Source organism: Cryptomeria japonica, chromosome 3 (assembly GCF_030272615.1).
Source record: "Cryptomeria japonica chromosome 3, Sugi_1.0, whole genome shotgun sequence".
Taxonomy (NCBI): domain Eukaryota; kingdom Viridiplantae; phylum Streptophyta; class Pinopsida; order Cupressales; family Cupressaceae; genus Cryptomeria; species Cryptomeria japonica.
The window spans coordinates 949,425,044-949,445,616 of record NC_081407.1 but is presented as its reverse complement, the minus strand read 5'-3'; the positions used below and the strand labels follow the sequence as shown (position 1 = coordinate 949,445,616).

The following is a 20,573-nucleotide window of genomic DNA, read 5'->3' as shown; positions in this document are numbered from 1 at the left end:
GGATTCATTACAAAAGGGTCTGTTAGAGAGTCTCAATCTACAACATTACAACATAACATTCTGCAATTGATGTAATGTCCCCTACCTGGTTAACATAATTAATCTGTTTCGATATACTAAAATTGTATGAGAGACTAATCATGAAGCTAGACATTGGTATTCTTCAACTTATTAGATATTAGCAGGTGCTTATTTATTTTCCTCATTAGATGATTAATTTCATTATTCATCAGTGTTCCACAGGCGTTGGGGATGGGGGGACGCAGGGATGCGTTTCTGGGACGGGGGGACCAAGGGCCTAAGTTTGGGGACGGCGGGGGGGACGGTGGTGGGGGGGTGGCGGGTTGGTGGTGCTGGTATAGTTATACATATACATATAGTACTTGAAAAAAATAGTTTTGAAAAGATGTATGACAGTATTACAGTATAAGAATTACATTTCAAATGAGACTATTTTGAAATGCTAAATCTAAATGCAGATTTCTTCAATGCTAATTGTGTTGTTATATGGAGCCTAATCAGACTCGGAGGTTAAATTTTCCCTACTTCTATCGGCGCGGTTTCCCCCTATATTTTTCAACAGGGATTTGGGGGCAGCGCCCCCAAGTTGAGGTCAAGGGGTAGCGCCCCGTGAGGCCAAAAATACTTTTATTATTTTCTAAAGGCGTCAGGTGTTATTTTTCTATTGGTCCATGTCCAATTAGGGTTGCCCCTTAACCCCCCAAAAAGTCACTTTTTTTAAAAATTTTAATTTTAAACATTGCATATACATGGGGGCAATGGGAGACATCTAGGCGTCTCCCTGTCCTTCGAGAGACGTCTGCACGTCTCTCGGAGCCCGTCTCCGGCGGCGCTTGGGTGGCGGTGGCGGGACGGCGAGGGACGTCGCGTCCCCATTCCCCCGTCCCGGAGACGTCCTCATCTCCGAGACACGGCCATAAAGGGGGGGGATGCGTCCCCGTGGAACACTGTTATTCATAGTTCTTAATATATATATCAGACCCTGCTACTACTTCAATTTTAAGGAAGAATGGTTTATGTATGTTACCAAAGTGCTTAGAGACCAAATACAATAGGCTCCCTCAAAGTTTATAGATCCAAGCCCTTACCTATCTTGGGTCTATGCCCTCAAGGCTTATGGGTCGCTGATCCCCAACCTATCTCGGGACTTAACCTATTGCTTGGATTTAGAGTCCCCCTCTTTGGAACATCTCATTCCCATCTTAAATACTGACAGTAATAACATGATTTAGACCATAAGTATACTACCTTCTTATATATTATGAATATATATATGAAATTAAGTGCAACTATCATACATATTGCAGTTATATTAATATTACTATTAAATTCTGCATAAGGACATTATCAGACTTCATAAATTAAGCATACATTTTAAACACATCCCCATGCATACCACCAAGAACAAGGATGCTACTGCCTGTAACTTAATAACAGTTCTGATCTAATTGATGGTGATGTTACTAGATGCTTTTGGTTCCTTCCTTTGTATCTCTCAATGTGAGGGAGAGGTCACACCTTTTCATCATGTATGTTCTTTTGCAAGAGACACACCCTTTCACCATTAGCACCCTTTGAAAGAGTGCAACTCTTCATTCTTTCTGCCCTTTGAAAGGGACACAACCTTCTACAATTAGATCTGCACTTCTTATTCAAATCAGATCTGCACTTCTCATTTTCCAAATTCTCCCCCCCTCAAATGAGGTTCTCTTCTCCCTTTTATATCTCACATTTGAGGGAGTCACAACTTATCATTTCATCCCTTTTGACCATTCATTAATTATAATCAAATTTTAATTATATTTAATTATATTCTTTTATATTTTAATTTAATTTTTATATTTATTGTTTTGTATTTTAATTTAATGATTATTATTATTATTCAATTATATTTCAAAGTAGGGAGATTACAATTGACCTCTTGACATAAAGTGCCAGTGTTCAAGGGTCAACCTTTTGTTCCACCCATCTGTCTTTGACCAACCTTGGAACATTCACACAAGAGGATGCCGTCATCACAGAATGCGAAATGCCTAACTACAACCAGTCCATGGAATACCAAGAATCACACAACTATATTCCAATTGTACCATGACATTAGCATACCCACATATCACCAAACACGATGTCTTCATGTGAATAATCATTGTGTATAAGTAGCTGTCGCTAAACACTGTTAGTCAATAGTTACTCATTAAACAGTGTAGGTAATGTTTTTCAGTATAGACACCACTACCAGCTCCAAGCTTTTGGTAGAACATATAAACATTACATCACCTCTCTAGTTTAATGTGAGGAAAAACCTTTCGGGTATAAAACCTCATACTCCAAAGCATTGAACCAATAAATTAATCTGCAACAAAAACATGTTACAATAAAATTGTAAGCTCAAAGCCGTAACATGAGGTCTACATCTTTCTCCTCTTGAGAATACTCAACAGCATATCTTTGCAAAGAAAACTTGTCATTTCTTTCATCTCAAGCCCTCAATATATGGGCCCATGGAGGTCCAAAATATTAGAAAATGTAATGACATAGAATGATTACCAAAATAATTGATATTAGCAAGTATAAGATCGACAACTAAGAAAAACAGATAAACACTAAAAGAATAAAAAATATTTCTGAAGTATATCCTAACAACTTGTTTGATCATTATAACTAAATATTACAATAATAATTTAGCACCCTCCCTTGATGATCAATTTGTCAATTGCACCAAGCTTGTCTTGAAATTTGACAAATTTGTAAGGACTCAAAGACTTGGTAAGAATGTTTGCAGTTTGGTCCTTTGTCAGAGCATACTGCAACATCACCGATCCATCTTCTACAAGTTGCTAGATGAAATAACAATGAAGTTTAACATGTTCTTGATTATCACAAAACAAGGGTGAATGCCCTGCTTGATACATTTGGATGTCTAGAAGCATCCTTCGTAGCCATATTGCCTCACATGATGCTTTGGCTGTTCCGCGATACTCTATTTTTGTCAAGGAAAGAGCTACTGCCTGTTGCTTCTTATTGGTCCATGTGATTGCACCCACACCAAGACTGAAAACATACCCAGAAGTGGACTTCCCGTATCAACTGAACCTGCCCAATTTGAATTTGTGAACCCAACTAGTCTAGGATCTTTGTTTCTACTATACAAAATGTCAAAGTCGAGTGTCCCTTTGACATATCTCAACAACCTTTTCACTACAACCCAATGTTCTACCTTAGGTGTTGTCATGATTTGGGAAATTTAACTCACAACATAGCTCAAGTCAGGTCTAGTGGCAATAAGATGGATAAGGCTGCCCTATAGTTGCTTGCAAGTTGACTTTTTATCACCTTTGAGTTTGTTTTGGCTGAAAGCTTCAATGCTTTCTTCATATGTGTAAATGAGATATTACAATCGATCATTTTGAACTTTTCTAGAAAACTCTTGGCATATTTAGATTGGGAAATGAAAATACTACCACCTATCTACCAAGCCTCTACACCTAGGCAATAATGTAGGAGGCATAAGTCTATCATGTCAAAAACCTTGCTCAAATTCCATTTGATGTGCTCAATGTAAACGAGATCTTACAATTGATCATTTTGAACTTGTCTAGAAAACTCTTGGCATATTTAGACTGGGAAATGAAAATACTACCACCTATCTACCAAGCCTCTACACCGAGGCAATAATGTAGGAGGCATAAATCTATCATGTCAAAAACCTTGCTCAAATTCCATTTGATGTGCTCAATCAAATATGCCTCACTACTTGTTATGATGATATCATCCGCATAAATGACTAGAAGGATGATGCCATTGCCTATGCTTTTGATGTACAAGTTACGGTTTAAAGGACTTCTTTGAAACCCGTGTTCATCCAAATACTTCTCAATCTTTATGTGCCATGCCTTGGGTGCTTGCTTCAGGCCATAAAGAGTCTTCGTTAGTCTATGACTTTGTACATCCATCAAATTTGTATATGACTTTGTACACCCATTTGGCTTCCATGGCCTTTTCCCATTCAGATTTACCTTTCACCTCTTCAAAATTTTGGGGCTCATGAACACTCTAAATGTTAGCCATAAGAGCAAAGTTAACTGTGTTTTGCTTGCTCTTGCCTCTAGATGATCTACTTTGATCATTTTGTCATCCCGAACATCACCAATGAGTATTTTCTACCACTTATATCTCTTTGAAGAAACCCCTCCATCCAAATTAGTGTGGTCATCATTACTTGTGTTGGCTAGTACTATATCATCTGGATGCTGATCCAAGTTCTCCGGAAGAAAATCTTTTGGCATAGGTACTAGTATCTCTCTGGGAGATTCCACATGTTCTGAATTATTAGAGTTTCCCCCTTTAGGTGTAGCTAATGGAAGCTGGATGCTCAAGTCTTTAGCCTTCAGAGCCTTATCTATAGAACTCTTGACATTTGAAGAGAGTTGAAAATGAAGAGCACGCGAATATACTAAGGGGGAGGGGGTGAATCAATATATCGACAAACTTTCAAATTTCAATTTGATAGATACAATAGCAATACTTTATAAAGCTTAATCTACCACACATGCAAATAAGAACACAAAGGAACACAAGTTTTACATGGAAACCCTAATGGGAGAAAACCATGACAAATTAATATTTTTATGGAATTCTTCTTTTACAAAGATTGTAGGCACCAACTCCTTATTTAATTCGTGAGCACCAATGCACTAAAGGCACCGCCAACCCCTTGATCACTTTGTGAGCAGCAACTCACTAGAGGCATCAACCTCTTGATCACTTTGTGAGCAGCAACTCACCAGAGGCACCAACCCCTTGTTTACTTTGTGAGCACCAACTCACTATTTGAATTTCCACCTTGTCAATGTTGCTTCTACAATGGATGATGGATGATCTTGATCTTCACAAGTTATGCCTTGGTTCTCTTCTTCAATTTGTTATGACTACCTTCTCAAATTGATCGCAAATTTGTCACTAAACTTCCTTGTCAAGTTTGCTATTATTTTGCTCTTATTACCTTTGAATCTGCCCCAAAACTCACTTCACAATCAGCTATGAAGTTGCTCTTATATCTGCTCAAAATAAGCCTTCATATATGTGCAATAGTCTTCTATAACATCCCCATAAATTTGTTCATGCAAGTCTTTTTAAATCTTCAATGTTCCTTCTCATCAATGTCTTTTCTGCATATGATTGTAATCTTTAATGCTCACACAACACACATCACACATCATACCCACTTCAAAAATGATTTGGATCTGCTTTATATATCTCCCATATGCCTCTTCAATAAAAGTTGTGACTCTTCAATGTAGAAACAACTATTGATTGGTTGTGTCTTTTCCTTATGAAATGAGATTGTATTTATTAATTTCCGATTTAACAAAATACAAACTGGTGCCTTATAATCACACCTCTTTGTTTATTATGTGTTTATTGCTGACTTGTATCATCTCTTTTGCTTGACTTTGATTTGTCTTAGTTTATTAATAAACACAAGTGTATAAGCGCTGCTTTCTATAATGAAATTGCTGCCTTCACAAATTACTTATAGCTTTTTAAATAATCGCTGCCTTGCCTTCACAAATTCATCCATATTTTAATTGCTGCAGTTCTTATAAGGTGAGCATGAAGTTGGCTTATATTCAAATAAGTCATTGGATGGGACATTATCATTGATTGAATTTTTGACTTGATCTGTAACAGAATATAACTTTGCCTTTTCTCTCAGGGTCCTCATTACTTGCACATGATGTATTCTTCAAGAATTCATCTCCAAGGGATAATCAAGAGTGTGAGTAACAATCCTTATAGCAATTCATCTTCAAACATTACTTGCACATGATGTATTCTTCAAGAATTCATCTCCAAGGGATAATCAAGAGTGTGAGTAACAATCCTTATAACAATTCATCTGCAAACATTACTTGCACATGATGTATTCTTCAAGATTCATCTCCAAGGGGTAATCAAGAGTGTGAGTAACAATCCTTATAACAATTCATCTTCAAACATTTTTGACATCAATCCTCAAGACATCAATGACAATTTATTAACAATCTCTCCCTTTGTCATTGATGGCAACCTCTCAATGTTCCCTCTTTCTCCAATTTCTCCCCTTGAGCTCATGTTTCTTGTAAAGCACTTAGTGAATAGATGAGAGTGATACTACTCTCAACTACGGCCTTAGGTACTCAAAAGTCTCTTTCAAAAGAGGCTTTGGGAAAATGTTTGCAATCTCCTCCTTAGTCATAACATACTCCAACTTTACTTGTTTCTCAAGTACTTGCTTTCTTAGGAAATGATATTTGATTGGAATATGTTTTGTTCTCGAGTGCATATCTGGATTCTTTGATATGTTAGTAGCACTCGTATTATCACAAAGTATGGAGATGGGATGCTCATATTCAACTTTAATGTCTTCCAAAGTTTGCTTCATCCATAAAACTTGTGTGCAACAAGCTGTTGCTGCAATACTACTTCGGTCTCTACAATCGATAGGGAAACTGAAGCCTATTTCTTACTCAACGAGGACACTAGATTGTTACCGAGAAAGAATGCTCCTTCACTTGTTCTTTTTCTATCATCAACACTGCTAGCCCAATTTGCATCCTTATATTATTAGAATAATATCTTTATTGTTTATTCTTAATGGTCAATTATGTAATTTATTTTACATATTAGGTAGTTTCTATTTTTCTTCAGTTTACAATTCTTTCGTAATAGAAACAGTGTCTTCATGAATGCTATATGTACATCTCTATTATTTTAATAAAACTATCGCATTTCATGAACATGGTACTAGAGCAAGAAAGAATAAAAAAATTGTTTTTTTAATTTCAAAAGAAATTCTTTTCTGAAAAGCGAATTTCTTTGGGTGACTTTTTTTTCCTTTTTTCGTGTCTTTAGGGCACGCAATTGCAGAACCTGTGAGTGACTTATGCCCTTGCGTTTGTTCCTGTTTAAAAATCGCAACAATTTTTTTCCGTTTTTTTAAATATGCGATGATATTTTTTTTCTAAAAACCTGCAATTTCTGTGTCCGAGCAACAAGTATTTCTTCCGCTAGTCGCGCAACATTGGCTTCTTCTTTGGACGAGTTGTGACCTCCCCAAATCTCCTGTGATCACCAGCATCTTTGCATGATTTTGTGCACCATTTCCTGTGACGCGATTTCACATTTTTTCAGTGGATTTTTGTTTTTGGTTTGTTTTCGTGGATTTTCATGCATTTTCAACACACGACAGGCCTACTTTTTTGCCATGAAAATGTTTTTTTTTCTACGACCTGGTTTTAGTGACGACCAGGGTTTCGGCTTGACCCTGCATTTTCTAGGTGTAACAGATCCAACCTAGGTTTTTTTATAAAATCCTCATTTTTTTTTTGTTAGAATAAATTTTAACCTATAGGTTCCTTGTAGGCTTTTTACAAAGATTTCTGGGTACTCGTCAGAATTTTTTGGGTTTGTTGAAAATTTTACATCAGGATTCGCGTCGGTTGTACTTCTCGAAGTTTGTACTTGAACCTGCTTTTGTTTTTTGCATTGGGATCCGTTCCTCAGAGTTTGTAATCATTTTTCACCTCTTTAGAATTTCTTGCTTTTTGTGCCTAGGGTTTTTATAAAATCCTCATTTTTTTTGTCAGAATAAATTTTAACCTACAGGTTCCTTGTAGGTTTTTTACGAAGATTTATGGGTCCTCGTCATAATTTTTTGGGTGTTGTTGAAAATTTTATATCGGGATTCGTGTTGGTTGTACTTCTCGAAGTTTGTACTTGAATCTACCTTTGTTTTTGCATTGCGATCCGTTCCCCAAATTTCCTAATCTGTTTTTCACCTCTTTAGAATTTCTTGCTTTTTGTGCCTTGAAAAGCATGCATGATGTCGTCTTTGACCAACATAATGTTGAAGGCAGTCAATGATTCAAGAACAAAAATTATAACACATGGAAGCAGCGGATGATGACCATCTTTGAATATCGCCACCTTGATACCCTCGTTTTGGGTACGGAAACTCGTCCTAACACAACTGGACAAGATCAAGATAAGTTTGACGAGCGCAACCGGAAAGCAGTCATGCTTATCAAACTTTCAGTTATTGATTATCAGTTGCCACAAGTGCCATCCGATAGGATAGCTACAAAGATATGGACTCTTTTGAAGGATCTACATGGGACATTAGATAAGAGTTGTGTTTTCTTCCTGAAGAACCGGCTATTTTCTATAATGATGGATGAACGTATGTCTTTACAGGAGCATCTGACAAAGATTAAGGACATTTGAGATCAGTTGGAAGCAATCGATCAAAAAATGAAGAGGATATGGTAGTACTCACCCTGAAGAGTCTACTTAAATCCTATGAGCACTTCATAGAAATGCTCAACATTACTTCAAAGAATGTTGACTTGAAGTTTCTAGAGTTGTGCACCAAACTTCTGCAACAGGATAGTTGGAAACAACAGTTTGGTAGCAGTGCTACTTCGTCCTCCACCAAACAAGCCTTCGCAACCCAAATCCTTTCACAAGGATAAATGCAAATCTTAGTCTTGTTAGTAGAAAGGCCCCAATCAGTCTCAGGATAGCTCAAAGAAGAAGAAAATGCAGTGTAACTATTGTCACAAATATGGCCACTTGATAAAGGATTGTCGGAATCAGATAGCTTCTGAACAACAAAAGCAAGGAACATCTCAACCTAAGGCCAATGTCGCAGAGCACTCAGAGCAGAAAGAATGTGCATTCTACGTTTTCATGGCAAAGCATCCTACAGATCATGTGAAATCTTTTGCTTGGTATATAGACTCCAGTGCTTCTCGACATTTCACTCATCGGTGTGATTGGTTCACACAATTCTCACCTTTCACTGATTCAGTCATTTTTGGAGGAGGAGAAGAGTATACTGTTGTCGGCAAGGGCAACGTTCAGATTCAGTTTGGTGGGAGGAATCTCATATTCCTCAATGTATACTACGTTCCTGGCATGGAACTAAACCTTCTCTCAATGAGCCAGATTATGTGGCACTCTCCTTAGCTTGATGTGATATTCAGTTCACACAAGTGTTCAATAGTTGATTGTGTGACTTGCACTACTGTGGTTGTTGGCATCGAGGATCATGGTCTATACAGACTTGTGGATACGGGTGATTCTCTAGAGCATGCCTTTGCAGCTAAATCATCTTCTATCAACAGTCTCTTGCACCAACGGTATGGCCACTTGAACATTCATCACCTTGCTCAACTTGTTCGAGAGGATCTAGTTCTTGGCTTACCTAGGATTTAGACTCAGAATCACTGAGTTCGTGGAGCTTGTCAGGCTGGGAAGCAGCACAGGACACCATTCAAGGATGGTGACTCATGGCAAGCCTCAAAGGTATTGCATTTGGTTCATGCTAATGTATATGGTCCAATGAATATACCTTATCTTACTGGTTCCAGGTATTTATTGCTTTTTGTTGATGATTTCAGTCATAAAATGTGGGTGTACTTTCTTAGACAAAAGTCGTATGTGTTTACTGTATTTGAGAATTTTAAGGCCTTAGTAGAGAAAGAGTCTGGCTGTCCCATAGTCACTCTTAGGTCAGATAATGGGGGGGAGTTTTGTTCTATTGCTCTCTCCAACTTCTATGATACACACGACATCAAACGCCAGTTAACCACACCTTACACTCCTCAGAACGACATTGTAGAACGTCGCAACCACACTATAACTGAAATGGTTAGGTCAATGTTGGAACATAGGAATGTTCCTAAGAAATATTGGGCAGAACAGTATACATCGCGGTCTCTCTCCTTAATCGGTCTCCCACATAGACTTTTAAGTGGAAGGCTTTTGAGGAAGCTTGGATTGGTCGCAAACCTAGGATCAGTCATCTGAAAGTCTTGGGCTCTTTAGCATATGTATGGATTCCAGATGCCAAGCGCTCCAAGTTGGATTCCAAGGTAAGAAACTTATGTTCACAGGGTATAGTGACAACCACAAGGCTAACCGGCTAATTGAGGTAGACACTGATCGTCTTATCTTCAGTCGTGATGTTGTCTTTGATGAAGAACGAGTACCTTTTTGAGCTATCCTCGTCTGAGCAGAATATCGAGGATCAGCATTTGAAGGCTATTGATTTGGGTGTTTGTCTCCCATTTGGTTCACCTGATGGGAAGGATGATGTAGAATCTAAATCTGATGATGCACTACCTGAATTTCCTCTGGATGATGCTAATCTTCCACCTGTTCCAACTCCAGTTCTAGTTATTCCTCCTACATCTGATGTTGGCTATTCTACTCTCCAGCCTAAGTGGTGGGCTAAGACCATAAGTGATCTTCATCCTGATGAGCTCATCGTGGGTAGATCTTCCATAAATAAGAGCAAGCGACAAAATACAGTCAACTTTGCTCTCATGGCCAACATTCATAGTGTTTTTGAGCCTCAAACATATTTTGAGGCTAAAGGAATTCCTGAGTGGGAAAAGGCTATGGAAGCCAAACACCAAAGTCTTTTGAAGAATAACACTTGGGTCCTTTTTGATCTTCCACTAGGGAAGAAGCACATTAGTTGCAAATGGGTGTATAATGTTAACTACAAAGTTGATGGAACCCTTGACAAGTACAAAGCTCGTCTCGTTGCTAGGGGTTCTCACAGAAGGAAGGCATTAACTATGAGGAGACTTTTGCTCCTACAACCAAAATGAGTACCATTTAGCTTGTCCTTGCCTAAGCAGCTCAATTTGGCTGGAAAGTCCATCATATGGCTGTTAAGAGTGCATTCCTCAACAGTGAGTTGTAGGAAGAGGTCTACATGATGCAGCCTCCAGGGTTCAAGGTTGCTGGAAAAGAACATCAGGTGTGCAAACTAGTGAAAGCACTCTATCGCCTGAAATAGGTTCCTTGGGCCTGGTACATCAAAATTGACAAGTACTTCACAGATAATGGCTTTCAAAGGAGTCCATTTGATTCTAATCTGTATGTTTAAAAATAGTGGTAGTGATATTTTTATTCTTGTTGTCTATGTTGATGACCTCATTATTACTGGTAGTTCGACACTTTTGATAGATGAGATCAAACAGAGTTTGTGCCAATCCTTTAACATGACAGACTTGGGATTTCTGCACTATTGCTTAGGTGTTGAAGTTTGGCAAACTGAAGGTAGTATCTTCATCTCCCAGTCAAAGCATGCCCATAGTCTGTTGGACAAGTTTCGGGTGCAAGACTCAAACCTGCATCCACACCTATGGAGAAAGGGCTGAAGCTGACAACCAAATCAGATTCACCTGTGGTGAATGAATCAGCATTCAGGCAACTGGTGGGCAGTCTCATCTACCTTATTGCTACTAGGTCCGATCTCAGTTTTGCAGTGAGCTAAATTTCATGCTTCATGACAGCCCCCAAGGCTGATCATTGGGTAGCCACAAAGCGTGTGTTGTGTTATGTGAAGAGCATTTTTGATTTTGGTCTTCTTTACAGCAGAAGTCACAATCCTAGACTTATTGGTTTTACAGACTCAGATTGGGCAGGTTCCATTGATGACAAAAAATTAACATTTGGGTATGTTTTCAGTTTGGGATCTGGTGCAGTCACATGGACTAGCAAGAAGCAACAAGCAATTGCTCTTTCCTCGACAGAAGCAGGTCCTACTTCCCTTTACTGTGACAATCAAGGGGTGCTCAAACTGGCCAAGAACTCCAGTCTTCCACGAAAGATCCAAGCATGTTGAATTTCATTGTCATTTCGTTTGGAAGTTGGTTGAAGACGGATCAGTTCAATTGCTGTATGTTCCGACTGCGGATCAGACAACAGATATCCTCACCAAGTCTTTGAGCCCGAACAAGTTTGTAAAATTTAGGGGGCAACTTGGTGTAGTTGATCGATTGACCATTAAGGGAGTGTATTAGAATAATATCTTTATTGTTTATTATTAATGTTCAATTATGTAATTTATTGTACATATTACGTAGTTTCTATTTTTCTTCAGTTTATGATTGTTTCGTAATAGAAACATTGTCTTCATAAATGCTATATGTACATCTCTATTCTTTTAATAAAATCATCGCATTTCATGAACATATATGTGGTAGCTCAATGATGAACCAATAGTACCAAACCGGTACTGAGAGGGGGGGGTGAATCAATACAAACAAAAATACAGTCCAAAACCGGTTTGACAGCAAATACTCCAAATGACTGGCAAGCAGTGATACTAGTTGAAACAGAGTGCAACCGGTAAGACCCAGAATAACTAAAACAATCATAAACCGGTCACTCACTAAGCTTTCCTCTTAGCTCAATACTATAGTACCATTACACCCTCATGCATGAACAGGTAAACTATCATCTGATCTTCACAACAGTTAGTTCAATATGTTTTATAGACAGGCATAAAACACAGAACCATCATATGCTCAACAGGTAATAACAAAGCATCACAAGATAAAAGCATCACACATGACACACATATTTTTCACGTGGAAACCCAACTGGGAAAAACCACGGTGGGGATGAATACCCACAATCTGCTTTTGAACTGTTTAGGAGTTCGCTTTGTTAGGAGCCTTGTCCGGTTAAAGACATTACAATAGGTTCTGCTAGGAACCGATCCCGTTAGGGATCACTCGGTTAAGGGATGGCTACAATACCTGGTTAAGGGTTAAACCCGGTTGGGGTTACCTTGTTAGAGGATTTCAAGAACTCAATAGCTAAAGGATCTCCAGAGCTCTATAGCTTCCCAGAACTCATTAACTTCAAGTTACCCTGTTAAGGGATTTGAATCAAGCCGGTTAAAGCTACCCTGTTAAGGGATTTGTATCAAGCCAGTTAAGGCTACCCTGTTAAGGGACTTGACAACTGTTGAAGTGGTTAAAGATCAACAGGAATTACAATGATCTGGTAACAACACTCAATGCTAATGCAGATCCGTTTTGGCTCCTCTTCACCTTCTGCACATTCACTTTGTAGGTATCTCTCCTCTCCTTTGGTTTGGCAAGAATCACGTATCACTTTCCTTGGATACACACACACAACTTTTGCCAACAACCTTAGAAAGAAACACAACATCGACCTTATAGGAAACAGACAAGTCGGTAGCAAAAACCCTAAACCCTAAACCTGTTAGGTTAAGCAATTCAAGCGGTTCAATCCTGACCGTTGAATCATACTGCATTAAATGCAACAATCTTGAATTGATCTCAAGACATTCTCCATCGTCCATTATCCACCGATTTCATGGCGGTTGATAACCCATCACACGTTATCACCGTTTGACAAACTTCGCACATTCCCGAGGTAGATAGGAATAGTCTTCTTCATGCAAGATCCTTCACGCGCACAGAGCTTACGTGGCAACACGACCTGTTCTCCATTATACTGCTAACTCATCACACAAAGATCACCGATTGAGTCACACAGGCTTGAGGTACTCTAATCGGAAATCCTGAAGTGGAAACTACCTACCAACCAGTAGTCACACAGTGCTTCCATGTGCCGGTTCCCATAACTGCATGCCGGTTCATCTTGAACAAATATTCCGCTTCACTTTGGCATATATACCAGTTCACACATAGCCGGTTCTCTCTTCTCACATATCACATATTGACATCAATGACAACATACAATATCATTATGTCCTTATATCGGTTCACATAATGCCAACAATATGCTATGAGGTTGAAATCTTCATTTCTTGGATACCACAACCCAAAATCCATAGTACCTTCTAGATATTTGAATATCCTTTGGACGGATTGCACGTGTGAGTTTCTTTTGGGGCTGCTTGAAAGCGTGCCACCAATCCTACTGCTTGCATAATATCAAGTCTTTTAGCTATCACATATAGTAAACTTCCAATCATGGACCTGTATAGGGTTTCGTTAGCCTCAAGGGACTCATCATCCTTAATTTACAAACTGTGACCATGGGAGTACTCATTGGATTGCAGTCTTCCATATTGAATTTCTTCAGCATTTCCTTAGTATACTTGGTTTGTGAGATAAATATGCCATCATTTGATCGAAAAATCTGCAATCCAAGGAAGAAAGACAACTCACCTGTTAAATTCTATGATCAGATTAGGTGATTCAATAATTCACACAAAAGCACAACTATTGCCCTGGGAAAACCTTCCTCTTGAAGGTGAAAAACCCAACAATTAAATTTGACTTTATTATCTCAAATGTGTCAAGAGATTTTTACAAAGGAATTTGCTTCACTCATGAAGCTATATATATAATAATAGTTCAATATGGAGAATATCTGATCTGCATTAAGGAATAGGAATTCCTTTGTTGATGCTCAACCTGCTGTAGATAGTCTTCTATCTGCCATACACTATCAATGAACTATTATACGAGTCTTTGATCTGCTACAATATTCACGGAATGTCTGCTATACAATATCCACGGATTGTGTTATATAATATCCACAGACTTTGTGATCTCCACGGACTATGTGTTGTATGATATCCATGGACTATTTGTTGTATGATCATGTTTGGAGAAGGATGCAAACCTTCATATGTATCCCTAGTCGAATGAGCCTTCAACCATCACGAATTCCTCCAAAAGTCGGCTTCCATTCACAAGTTATAATTTTGCATTGGTTAAGTTAATTACACACTGGTTCCTTAATCATGACTCCTGGAGGTTGACGGGATTTATATAACTCGACATATTAATGAATGATTACATTTAGATTTATGGAAATCGTGTTTGCTCTTTTAATCATTTTATATTCAACGATTTAATTTGTCTAAGGTCGATAAGCCAATTCGGCAAATTAGTTATGTCATTAGTCTTGAAGGATATCGACTGAAGCTATTTCATCAACACTCCCTCTTAGCTAGGGAGGAATCCTTCTTGATAACTGAGTCACATAGTGACATTCACCATGGCTACTCTCAGAGAGTAAATATGGACAAGTGCAAGATCATGACATCCACCATACCTACCAGCAAAGGGTGGATCCACCATGCCTACTAGCAGAGGGTGGAACAAGGGCTGGAACCTCAAACTTCTCTCATAGAGAAGAGGGCATGACAAGGGCTGATACCTCAAACTTCTCTCACAAAGAAGAATGCACAACAAGGGTTGATACCTCAAACTTCTCTCACAGAGAAGAATGCACGACAAGGGCTGATACCTCAAACTTCTCTCATAGAGAAGAATGCTCAACAAGGGTTGATACCTCAAACTTCTTTCATAGAGAAGAATGCTCAACAAGGGCTGATACCTCAAACTTCTCTCACAGAGATGAATGCATAACAAGGGCTTGCACCTCAAGCTTCTCTCTCAGAGAAGAATGCATTATAAAACATATCATGTAATCACTGATGCTGAGACTCCCTCTCAGCAAGAGCTTCATTTTCCACAATTCCAAGCTTGTCTCGAAAATGCACAAATTTCACTTTCGCAAGTGGCTTGGTGAAAATGTCATCCCTCTGTTCCTCAGTACAAATGTATCTCAATTGAACATCATTCCTTTGTACCATATCTCTGATATAGTTGTACTGAATCTCTACGTGCTTCGTTCTGTCATGAAATACTGGATTGACTGAAAGCTTTACATAGCTTTGGTTATCACAATGTATGATGGTAGGCTCCAATGATTGGCCAAACAAACCTGCAAGAAGCTTACGAAGCCACACTGCTTCGTGGGTTGCTACACATGCTGCAATGTATTTTGCCTCTGCAATGCTGAGAGCTACTGAAGACTGCTTCCTGCTACACCAGGAAATCATAGCAGATCCCAAGCTGAAGCAACAACCAAAAGTGCTCTTCTGATTAGTAACACTCCCTGCCCAATCAGAATCAGAATATCCTTCAAGACTCAGATCCATATTGGAAGAGTATTCCAAGCCATATCCAATTGTGCCACGCAAGTATCTCAAGATATGCTTGATTGGAACTAGATGTATCTGTCTAGGTTCACTCATGAACTGACTAAGTGCACTCACTGCATAACAAATATTTGGTCTGGTGTTAACTAGATACATCAGGGACCCAATCAATTGCCTATACATAGTAGGGTCCACAAGATCTGAACTAGCTGCAGTTTCCCTTAATTTCTTCAAGTTAGTTTCCATGGTTGTGAACATATATTTACAATCTGTCATTCCAATTCTCTTCAAGATATCGATGGTGTATTTACCTTGACTTAGGATAATCCCATTGGGCCTTTGCCACACCCTAGAAAGAAGTGCATAAGTCCTAAGTCCTTCATCTCAAATTTTGAAGTCAACTCCTTACATCTATCAATGAGATGATCTTCTTTGGTAATAAATAGGTCATCAACATAAAGTACCAAGATCAACATATCACTATTGAATACTCTGAAGTAAAGATTTGGATCAGCATCATTTTTGTAGAAACCCAAACCCACTAAGTATCTATCAATTCTTTCATACCAAGCCCGAGGAGCCTGTTTAAGACCATATAGGGCTTTCTTCAATTTACACACATGAGACTCTTTCCCATGAATCATGAACCCCTCAGGTTGCTCGATGTAGACATCTTCTTCAATCACACCATTGAGAAAAGCAGTCTTCACATACATCTGATGCAACTTCCATCCCTTAGCTGCTGCAATAGCAATGATGGTTCTAATGGAAGTATAGCGAGCAACAGGAGCAAATGTTTCTTCATAGTCTATTCGTTCTTGTTGGGAGAAACCACGAGCCACAAATCTAGCTTTGTACTTTTCAATGCTGCCATCAGCTGCATGTTTTATCTTGAACAACCACATGGAAGATACAACAAACTTCCCTTTTGGTCTAGGCACAATATCCCACACATTGTTCTTGAGAATGGATTGATACTCCTCATCCATTGCATCTTTCCAAATTTGTTGATTTGAGGCTTCTTCTACACTAGAAGGTTCAGACTCAATAAGATTACACTTTAATGCAACGTAACCAGAGAATCTTTGTGGTCTTTTGCTTTCCCTGAATGTGCCTCTAGGAGCAGCAAACTGTTCTGCTTCCTGCATAGTGTTTCGTGCCCAAAGAGGTCTCTTTCGAGACACAACAATATCCCTAGGCCCATCAGTGGGATCCAAGGGTTCAATTGGATCATTACTTATATCAGGTCCTGTAGACTCCCTCAGAATCTCAGGAGTATGATCACCATGTCTTGAGGAGTCTCATCATCTATTTCCATGCATGAGCCCTTTGATTTCCTGAATGCTTTGGAGGTTTCATTGTAGCCTACAAATATTCCTCTCTTGCCAGAAGGCTCCAACTTGGTTCTCTTGTCCTTGGGAATATGCACATATACAAGACAACCAAATATTCTCAAGTGGCTAATATCAGGCTTGATACCTGAAAAAGCTTCTTCAGGAGTCATATTTTGTATTATCCGATGGGGACATCTATTCTGAACATACACTGTTGTTCTAGAGGCTTCTGCCCATAGGAAAATTTGAAGGTCTTGATCATGAATCATAGCTTTTGTGGCTTCAACTATGGATCTGTTCTTCCTTTCAACAACCCCATTTTGTTGGGGATTGTAAGGAACACAAAACTGCCTCTTGATCCCTGTCTCAATACAGAAATCACGAAAGCTACCCGAGGTGTACTCACCTCCATTATCAGACCTTAAAATTTTAATTTTCTTTCCAGACAAGTTTTCTACAAGAGCTTTAAACTCTTTAAACTTACCTAGGACTTCATCAGACTCTTTAGGCCCTAAGAAATAAATCCGAGTCTTCCTAGAGTAGTCGTCTATAAAAGTTACATGGTACAAACATCCACTTAGGGATGGAGTTGACATTGGACCACACAAATCTGAATGTACAAGATCTAGTATTTCTTTAGACCTACTTTCACTGCTATGAAAAGGACTTTTAACATTTTTACCCATAGCACAACCTTTACAAGTACCATCATTTATATGAATAAGTTTAGGAATACCTTTTACCATCTTTTCCAGAGATGGAAGTGCCCTGAAGTGAAGATTCCAAGTCTTCTATGCCGGAGTTGGAAGAATCATAAATAAGAGTTTGTATAAACTCTCATGTCGATTTCGGATCACACGAGCAGTCTTGATGTTGGAGTTCTTAGGCCAAGCAAGAACACTCTTCCTTCAGAAAATGTAATTTGATATCCCTTATCCTCCAAGGCTGAAATAGACACAAGGTTCCTCTTGATCCTTGGTACAAACAATACATCACTTAGGTGTAGAGAAACTCCAGATTCAAATTTTAGAGATGTAGCACCAACTCCTCTTACAGCATAGCGAGCATCATCCCCAATGATGACTTGAAGATGTGATTCCTTTTCCACTAGATCAGAAAGGTACTCCCAATGACCGGTGATATGTCGAGAGGCTGCACTAACAATTAACCATGTATCACTGTCTGTAGGAACATTGCTTGATAATGCTAATATGAAAAGAAAACCATTTGAGTTATCTTCATTCTCCTTCTGAGATGAGACTTCATTGAGGTTTGCTCCTTGATGATTAGGTCTTGTCAAACAATCCTTTGCAAAGTGACCAAACTTGTCACACCTAAAGCACTGGATGCGAGAGAGATCTTTCTTCCTCTTCCTAGAATCAGGTGTAGAATCTGATTTGAAAGCTCTATTCCTTTTGAAGTTGCCCTTCTTCCAATACTTTCATTTCTTGGTAGATTGAGTGGCAAGAACATGTGTATCTTCATTTTGAGAACTCTTGACGATTCCTCTAGCAGTCAATCTTGATTCTTCTTAAATACAATCTGCACGGAGTCGATCAAACTTAGGTAATTTTGACCTTCCACTTATGCTTTGGATAAATGGCTCCCATGAATGAGGCAGACCATTCAAAGCTAGCATAACAAGATCTTTATCTATCACTTGATCCCCAATTGCGCATGGTTGATCTCTCAATTCTGAGATTTTCATGAAGTGGGTGATGATTGAATCTCCTTTTGCCATCTTCATTTGGTGGAGTTGTTGTCTCAAGGCAAGAGCCCTACTTACGTTGTTAATCTCATATAAACCCTCTAAGGTCTTGAACATATCTCTTGCAGTTGTCATCTTGGAGATGAGAGGCACCAGGTGATCCCTCACGGAGTCGATTAATATCTTCTTCACCTTGATTGCATTCTTCTTGAATTGCAGTTTCTCCTCATGATCTTTAGGTTCGAATAAGTTCTTCTCCTCTATGGATTGAAGAAGATCATTTTCTTCAAGTGCAATAAGCACTCTAAACTTCCATGAGGTGAAGCTAGATGCGCCTTCAAGCCTATCTTCGACTTTAAGACCGTTCACCGTTTTCGAGACTTAGAAGTACTGCTCGATGGAGAGAGAGGAGAGAATGCTTAGAAGTTATAGAGAATCTGATCACGATCTTCTTTCACTGTGGCTCTGATACCATGTTAAATTTTATGATCAGATTAGGTGATTCAATAATTCACACAAAAGCACAACTATTACTGAAAACCTTCCTCTTGAAGGTGAAAAACCCAGCAATTAAATGTGACTTTATTATCTCAAATGTGTCAAGAGATTTTTACAAAGGAATTTGCTTCACTCTTGAAGCTATATATATAATACTAGTTCAATATGGAGAATATCTGATCTGCATTAAGGAATAGGAATTCCTTTGTTGATGCTCAACCTGTTGTAGATAGTCTTCTATCTGCCATACACTATGAAGGATGCAAACCTTCATATGTATCCCCGATCGAATGAGCCTTCAACCATCGTGACTCCTCCAAAAATCAGCTTCCATTCACACGTTATAATTTTGCATTGGTTAAGTTAATTACACACCGGTTCCTTAATCATGATTCCTGGAGGTTGATGGGATTTATATAACTCGACATATTAATGAATGATTACATTTAGATTTATGCAAATCGTGTTTGCTCTTTTAATCATTTTATATTCAACGATTTAATCTATCTAAGGCCGATAGGCCAATTAGGTAAATTAGTTATGTCGTTAGTCTTGAAGGATATCGACCGAAGCTATTTCATCAACATCACCAAGCATTGACATTTGAAAGTCCTTTTGCATATTTGAGGCGAATTTTTGGCACATCATGTCTTTGCTACCACCAAAAATAATGCCATCCACATAGACAACCACAATTAACAAATTATTTTCTTCATTTTTGATATACAAGTTACTATCCGCAATTCCTTTTTTGAACCCTTGCTCTTGAAGATAGTTGTCCAAGCTCCAGAATTGATGTACCATTCATAATACTGGGAGTGATCCGCTGGTCATTTGGCCATAAATGCATAGATGGCTGACTCCTGCTTAGAATGCTCTATGACATGAGCCTTTAGTTAAGGCCCTCTTTGGTTGAATTTTTTATCAGCCAATCTTTTGTACAGTGCTTCTTCATATGACCACTCCTGGTTGGAATGCTCTGTGACATGAGCATTTGGTGGAGGCCCTCTTTGGTTGAATTTTTGATCAGCCAACCTCTTCTGCAGTGGTTCTTCATATTACCAAGTTTACGACAATAATGAGGTGATAGTCTTTGAAGTATCTTCCTTTTGCCCTTGACCTTTCTTTGGAGGCCACTTGCCTTTGCTCTTGTCCATGGCTGCAAAGTCCTGTAATGTACTTGATGAATCACTGCTGCTACCAAACTGTTTCTTCC

The 20,573-nt window shown here is 38.7% G+C and overlaps 1 protein-coding gene across 4 annotated transcripts in view; it reads left to right on the top strand.

Annotated features, from left to right (window-relative positions):
- Positions 1-20,573, top strand: part of LOC131038928 (uncharacterized) — an 88,288-nt gene that overhangs the window by 58,736 nt on the left and 8,979 nt on the right. The gene's annotated exons all lie outside the window — the stretch shown is intronic.